At 44.7% G+C, this 7,659-nt stretch overlaps 1 protein-coding gene across 1 annotated transcript in view; it reads left to right on the top strand.

The window, feature by feature from the left end:
- The first annotated feature begins 50 nt into the window (after positions 1-50).
- Positions 51-7,659, top strand: part of AMBRA1 (autophagy and beclin 1 regulator 1) — a 190,131-nt gene continuing 182,522 nt past the window's right edge. Inside the window, exon 1 of the mRNA XM_044681373.1 lies at positions 51-84. The gene's annotated coding sequence lies outside the window, so the exon portion shown is untranslated. The remainder of the gene's footprint in view (positions 85-7,659) is intronic.

The following is a 7,659-nucleotide window of genomic DNA, read 5'->3' as shown; positions in this document are numbered from 1 at the left end:
CGGCGCGCGAGCCCAGGCCCGGCCGCCGCCGCCGCCGCTGCCGCCGCCGCCGCCGCCGCCGCCCGCCGGTCCCGAGGAAGGCAGGTAGGTAGGCCGCGGCAGAGGGAAGCGAGGCGGTTCCCGGCGGTGGCGGGTGGTGGTGGTTCTGGCCCGGTCGCCCCTCTAGGGCCTCAGTTTCCTCACGGTAACGTCGAGGGAGGGGCGGGCGGGAGGGAGCGAATGGGGCCGCGAGGCGGTCGAGTCCCCTCCCGCCCCCCAGCGGTGCCCCTTTCCGGACAGGTAAACTGAGGACAGGGCGAGGGTGGGGCTGACCGAGCCATATTTCGCCGCGTGCTCGCCCCAGGGGGCCGCTGCACCTCGTGCTCCTTCCCACCTCCCAGTAACTGTTGTCACCCCCGGAGTTTGGGGCCGCAGTTCCCGGCCTCTTTGTGCGCCGTGACATTGACGAGCCCAGGCTCCCCGCGGAGAGGGCGGCCTGTTCCCCCCTAATCCCCTAGGCACCTGGTTGGCTGGGTCTGTGGGCCAAGGCCTCCAAGGGCCCCCCCTAAGCCTACCATTCTTGGCCCGGACCCTCGGGGGCCCCCAGAGCCTCAGCCTCGTTTGTAAACCGGTGATCTTAACTAGACAAGCCAACACCCGAAGCCATGTGGGCCTTGGCTGGCCTGCCCTTGTGAACTTTGACCCGCCCTAAAGGGCTCTGCGGAAATCCCTGTGTCCAGCTGAGTTACTGTTACTGATGCTCCTACCAGAGAAGTTATTTTACACGTTAGAACTAACCGGGTGACCGGGACATTTCTCCTCTCAGGGTCATCTTTTATAAAATGAGGGTTTTGGGGTTAGATGGTTTCTTGTGGTCCTTTTCGGCTCTTGAGGTAACAAGTTAATGTTTTAGGAGTTTATGGCATATGTTTGGACTTCAAAATACCATGCTTTCTAAGAAACAGTCAAAGAAAAATGGAAGAAGTACTTTCTTGGTAACTTTGCATATTGTTAGGGATGGAAAAAACATATACAATCAAATGTTAGGAGCTAGCACTCTGGAAATCTCATGACTTTTTCAACTTGTATTTCTCACTTAAACTTTTTGAGTGTAGAATTATAGTATTTCAGAGCCTGAGAAGGCCTCAGGAGTATTAGTATAACTTTTATTTTAATAGAAGTTGCCTGTGTAATATCTGTGACAAGTGGTTGTAGGCCCCACAGTTGTAACATCTCTTTTTGTTTAATTTTCATCAGAGGGACATTCCTAATTCATTCATTTCTCAAAGCATCATTTGAGTAACTTAGTGAATAGTAGTAGAAGCCACAGATGAGTGATCTAAAGGAAGGAAGGTGCTTTTAAAAAAACTACGTGGGTGTCCATAGACAGAGAAGTTCAAATGGGACAACAGGGCATTAGATGACTTTAAAATTTTCCATGATGTGATTTTGTAAAAGATTTGAACTTCCAGCTTTTTTTTTTTCTTCAGCCAGGTCTAAATGAAGAGCACTTGGTCATAAACTTAATTCCTAGCCAGCTCATCAGTGTCCAAAAAATCAGAGAAGAAAGGCAATGGGCCAACAGATTCCAGAATAACAAGAAGAATGGCTAAGAATTTTCATTTTCTTGGAAAGGGAAGCATAGGTGTCTGAAGTGAAGTTTAGGAAGAGTTCAGGAAAGGGAGTACCAGTAGAGTATGAAATAATAAGCAGCCTCGCCCGGTGCACTGCCTAGATTTCAGTCTCCTTGGTGGCTAATCAATGTTAAAAGAGAACTGCTTTCTCCAGAGAGGAACAAAGGCTTAGGTTGCTCTGAATGTCACCAAGGATGAAAATGTTAAGGGCTTCTGGTTCTGTTTCTAGAAGAAATCACTGCCCAAAGGCTTGCAATTGAAATAAGGAGGACAGCATATATCTGATGTGGAAAAAAAAATCAGGGACTGGGGTTTGTAAGGACATTTAAAAAAATCAGTCTCTCTTGCTTTATGTAGAAATTATAAGTGAAATTTTAATTTACTTTTGGTTTGGTGTACCTGAAATATTATATTTCTTCCCCTGAGGCTAAGGTCTTTACATAATTTTTTCTTCTGTACCTTTAGCATCTGACTGACTTTGATGGCTGCTGTGAAAAAGCTTGCCACCTTTTGGGTTTTCTCTTATAGTGAGATTTTTTGTTTGAGATTGTTCCAGGTGGGAGGTGCTTTGAATGTGCTTCAGAACTGGGTCTGGGACAGAGAGTAGTGCCTCACATGTGAAAAATAGACTTTCATTCTTTTGGTTGTTCCAGCGGTGGGCTACTGTAGGTAAGGTGTTCATGATTTCCCATATAGCTTGTCAGCTCCAGAGTTCCATGTGATATTGGCAGGGCATGCCTTCTATCTTGGTACTTTTTGACTCCAGCAAAAGCATATATCTGGAGGTGAAATACCTGGGTCTGAAGCCCAGTTCTGCTTATTAGTTATTACCTGTGTGACTTCTCTGGGCCTCAGTTTCTTCTTTTGTAAACCAAAAGAGCTGGACTGGATGATTTTTAAGGACCCTTTCAGCCTTAGCTCTCAGAGGCACCTAAGGATTTTTCACATCACAATCCTTAGGAATCCCAATATACAATTATTCATCCTAGGAATAGGAAGCAGTGTTTCAGAAGGTCTCTTCCTCTGCAGTTGCATCAGCATCGATAGGATTATTTTGGAACGAGGTGAACATTTTCAAAATCTCTTCAGTTTTAGTAATTTTTTGCCCCCTCACCATTGTTACTTCCAAACTCAGAATCTTTGTTGTCACATTTTTTTGTTCTTTTTTGTGTATTATCGTGTAATGTTACTATCCATGATTTAGAAGTAGGGATAATTTTCATTTCCTTCTCTCCTTTGACCCAGTTTACCATAGTTAGCATTAGTGATGGAGGATTAGGTTAAGAACTTCATGGTCATCATTGTGAGAAGGCTAGGCAGTATGTGAGCTTGTAGACACAGGTACAGCTTGGCCCAGCACTGACCATGCTGAGGTCCATAGATAGGCTTGAATGGTAGATAGCTGAACAAGCATCAGCAAGGAAGCACCCATTCCAAGGTAATGAAGAAAGGCTGGCTGGAGGTGAAGGTACATTGGAGAGGGCCAAGGGGATTTGGGAGCCCTCTTCCACTTGGGCCTAGTCAGATTATCCTAACACAGCAGTCATTTTCTCCAGCTTGTTCCCTCTTTTCCCCTTCTGTAAGGGTCCACAGTGGGGTTAAGTGGCTTGCCCAAGTTCACACAGTCAGGAAGTATCTGAGGTTAGATTCGAACCCAGGACCTTCCTTTCTCTATACCTGGCTCTTAATCCTCAGCTGTGTAAGTTCTTAAATGTTCTTCTAGCAGTGACCTAAACTTTTCACTCTCTTCATAGTGTCCTCCTTTTCATCTGTTGTAGTGGATAGAGAGCTGGCCTGGGTGAGTCAGGACGGCCTAGGTCCCAAGTCCTGCCTCAGGCACCTTGGGACTTGGGCCACCCTGGGCAAGTTGCTTAACCTCAGTTTCCTGATTTGCAAAATGGAAATGAGAATAGTACATATCTCCCAGGGTTGTTGTGAAGGTAAATGAGATCATGTATAGAAAGGGTGATCTCATTAGCTTCAGTAGATTCAATTATCATTTTTCAAATCTTCTCACCTAGTCTTAACCTGTCTGCTCACTTTCTGTCTTGTGTTTCCACCTGCCCAGTGGACTTCTGGAACTGGACATTTTAAACGCAACATGTCCCTCCCCTTTTCCAAATTAGATAGGCCCTGCCATCATTCCAATCATCCAGGCTCATGACCTACTTGGGATTCTCTCACCTCCTTTATCTAATCTGTTGCCAATGTCTCTTGGTCTTACCTTTGTTCTTGCTCCCTTCTCTCCTGTGAAACTCTTGCTGGGGCCCTTATCACCTCATGCCCAGATGATTTGCAGTAGGCTTAAAACAAACAAACAAAAACAAAACAACCATATCCTTCATCTTAAAATCTTAGAATCAATACTAAGATGGCAATTGGGGTTAAGTGACTTACCCAGGGGCACATAGCTAGGAAGTGTCTGAGTTCAGATTTAAAACCAGGACCTTCTGTCTACAGGCCTGGGTTTCTATCACTGAGCCACCCAGCTGCCCCTATTGTAGTAGGCTTCTGACTGGTCTTCCATCCTTAAGTCTATCCCCACTCTAGTCCATTCTCCATTCAGCTATGAAATAGATGTAACTAAAGGAGAGGTCTGACCCTCTTTCTTTCAGTAAACGCTTAACAGCTCCTTCATGCCTCTAGGTTCAAATATAAAATCCTCTCTTTAAAGCCCTTCCTCACCTGGCTCCTTCTTACCTTTCGGTCAGTCTTACACCATAATTACCTCTCCCCCTTGACACTATGATCCACGGACACCAGTCTACTTGTTGTTTCTCTCACCAGACACCAAGTCTCCCAGCTGTGCATTTTCACTGGCTGGGACCCATGCTTGGAATTCTTTCCCTCCTCACCTCTGCCTCCTGGCTTTCTTGGCTTTCTTCAGGTCTCCTCCTGCAAGAAGTCTTTCCCAGGCCTCCTTCATCTTAGTGCCTCCCTCTGAGTTGATCTTACATGGACCGTGTTTGTACACAGTTGTTTGTGTGTTGTCTCCTCCCAGCAGGTGGGGAGCCCCTTGAGAACAAAGACTGTTTTTTTTCCTTGTATCTCCAGCAGTGCCAGGCATAGAGTATAGGTGCTTAATACGGTTTGTCAACTTATCATCAACTGCAGGAGACAGACACATACATATATAGTTACATGCAAAATATATATTCAAAATGGATGCAAGGCCATTTTGTAGGCCAAATAGGCCAGCAGCTGGAGGGCATCAGGAAGGCGTCTTCCTACAGGATGTGCACCTGAGCTGAGTCATGAAGGAGCCTAGGGATTCTTAGAGGCACAGGTAAGCAGGAAGTGCATCCTAGGTATGGGGAACAGCCAATGCGTTTGTGGAGAGGTGGGAGAAGGGATGTGGTACATGAGGAAAAGTAAGAGGACCAGTTTGGCAGGACCCTAGAGAGGGAGAAGAGGAGTCATTTGTAATGAGATTGCAAAGTAGGTTGGGAAGAGCTTTGAATAGCATACAGAACTTCTCTTTGATCCTAGAAGTGATAAAAAGCCACAGGATTTTATTGAGTCAAGGAGGGATAAGGGAAGACCTATGCTTTAGGAAAATCACTTTAGCAGCTGTGTGGAGGATGGTTGGCATGAGCCAAGAAAAGGCTCTTATTAAAAGGTGATTAGGGCCTGAACTGGGGGTGGTGGGGTGGGGGGAAGAGGAGAGCACATAGGCAAGTCATAGTGGAGAGCTAAAAATGGAGAAACTGATTGAATGGGGGCGGGGTGAGAGAGTAAGAGGTGAGGGGGAATGCTGAGGAGATGGACCTGGGCCATGAGGATTTGACAGGAGGAGGGAAGGGGTTTGGGGAAGGAAAGATAATGAATTTCATTTTGGACATGTTAAGTTAGAGATGCTGTTGGGACAGTCATCTCGAAATGTCCAGTGGGTAGTTGGCGATTATGGGCAAAAGCTCAGAAGCCTGACTTGATAAAGTTACCAAGAGAGTTTAAGAAAGGAAGGAGAAGAGGGCCCATGACAGGACCCAGTTATAAAGGATGTTCTCTTAAAGAAATAGACAAGGACAGGAGGACAAGGAGAGAGCAAGGACGTAAAATTTTACCCAGAGAGTTAAGAGAGTATTTAGGAGCAGCTAGGTGGCACAGTGAATAGAGTGATGGAGCTGGAATCAGAAAGACTCATCTTCCTGAATTTAGATTAGGCCTCAGACACTAGTGGTATGATCCTGGGCAAGTCACTTAACCTTTTTGCCTCAGTTTCCTCATCTATAAAATGAGCTGTTGAAGGAAATGGCAAACTGCTCCAGTATCTTTGCCAAGAAAATATGAAATGGGGTCACAGAGTAATACCCAATTGAACAACAAAAGAGAGTTTTTAGGGTAAGAGCATATGATTCAGAGTTAAAGGAAGATAAAGATTGAGAAAAGAGCATTAGATACAGCAACTGAGATAGCATTGACAACTGAAGCCAGTGGTTTCAGGCTTAATTTTTGATAATGGCTCAATTTTTGCCTTTTTAGATTCCTTTGGGTCCCTGAATTTCTTCAATTGTAGCATCACTGGTTCAAAAAAAAGAAAAAAAAGGTTGGAGAATTGGCTCACCATGATTCAGGAAGTTGAAATTAGGCTGCTGTCTTCCCATCTTCAGATAGACAAGAATATGGTGTTTTTTTTGTCTCTGCTGTGTTTGTGATGCCATTGGTTTTTGCCAACTAAGGGAATTGGAGCTTAAGAATTCAGTGTTTTGACCAAGGCATTGAAAGAATGAACATTTATTAAGTGATTATCGTGTACCAAACACTAGGCCAAACACTGAGGTTACAAATAGGAAAGTAAGTTATCTCCTGCTCTCCAGGAGCTCACGTTCTAATAGGGGAGACAAAACATAGAGGCTGGAAAGGCCCAGTAAGTAGTCTTTAGAGTGAATAGCAAAGTGACATGAAAATGTCATTTACATTGATAAAAACCGTATCCATTTCTGTTGTGAAGACGGTTAACATTACCAAGCATCAAAGTTATTTTCCTTCCATTCGCTCTCTAATAAGTCCATTCTAAAGTTGAGCTCTTGTTGGCCCTGCCATTGTCTCCTGCCAAAGAAGCTTTTGGGAGTTTTTTGACCTCCAGGGCAATGTGCCATCCCTGCCATTAAATGCCCTTCCTGAGCTGACTCCTACCTTTCTTTCTAGACTGATAAAATTTTTGTCCTCCTTGCTCAGCCACACTGGCCTACTTGCTGTTCTGTGTACACAATTTCATCCCTAGTCATTGGGCCTTTCCCTAGGCTGACTCTCATGCTGGAATTGCCCTCTCCCTTCAAGGCTTGGCCCAAGTGCCAACTCCAACTGAGGCTTTTCACTGGTCCCACCATGTAATTATTTTGTTATACTTCGTATTGGCTATTCATGCTCTTTCTCATTCCCTCCCTCCAGTAGTAGATAAGCTTCTTGTGGGCAGCTTGCTTTGATTTTGGTTTTCTCTCTCTGGGGCCTAGCAGAGTACCAGAGGCAGAGTAGCTGCCCAAGTTCTCATTGAATGGAATTGGATTTGTGTCAGGGAATGAACCAAGATGTGTAAAAGAATGTACTGTGATGAGGATGTGGGACCTAAAATATTGTGATTTTGTTTAGAGTTTTCTGCCTAAATTCAGACTTCTTTAATGATAATACTCCTAGAAGATTGAATCTTCATCTGTGGAATGAACTGATGCAATGTTCAAATGCAGTTTGTCTACATGCACTCCCTAGGGTAGACCACACTTTCCCATTGCCTTAAATCATTGTGTTTGAGGCCTTTATATAGTGTGAGGTAATTGGAGTTCTGTTAACTCTTAATTCAGTAAGTTTCATGAATGGATAGTTTGATTAACATGTATATTTTAGTTCTAGAGTTGGATAAGAATGCATCTTCCTTCTTGGCACAGGTGGAAATTTGATAGCACATCTTTTCCCAAAGAAGAAAACAGCCCTTTTTATGTCTTCACTCTTGGTTAACTCCAAAGAGATGGTCTGTCTGTCTGTCTGTCTGTCTGTCTGTCTGTCTGTCTGTCTGTCTGTCTCTCTCTCTCTCTCTCTCTCTCTCTCTCCC

Source organism: Gracilinanus agilis, chromosome 6 (genome assembly GCF_016433145.1).
Source record: "Gracilinanus agilis isolate LMUSP501 chromosome 6, AgileGrace, whole genome shotgun sequence".
NCBI lineage: Eukaryota > Metazoa > Chordata > Mammalia > Didelphimorphia > Didelphidae > Gracilinanus > Gracilinanus agilis.
Note: the sequence above shows the minus strand (reverse complement) of the source record. Positions and strands in the feature narration are given on the sequence as shown.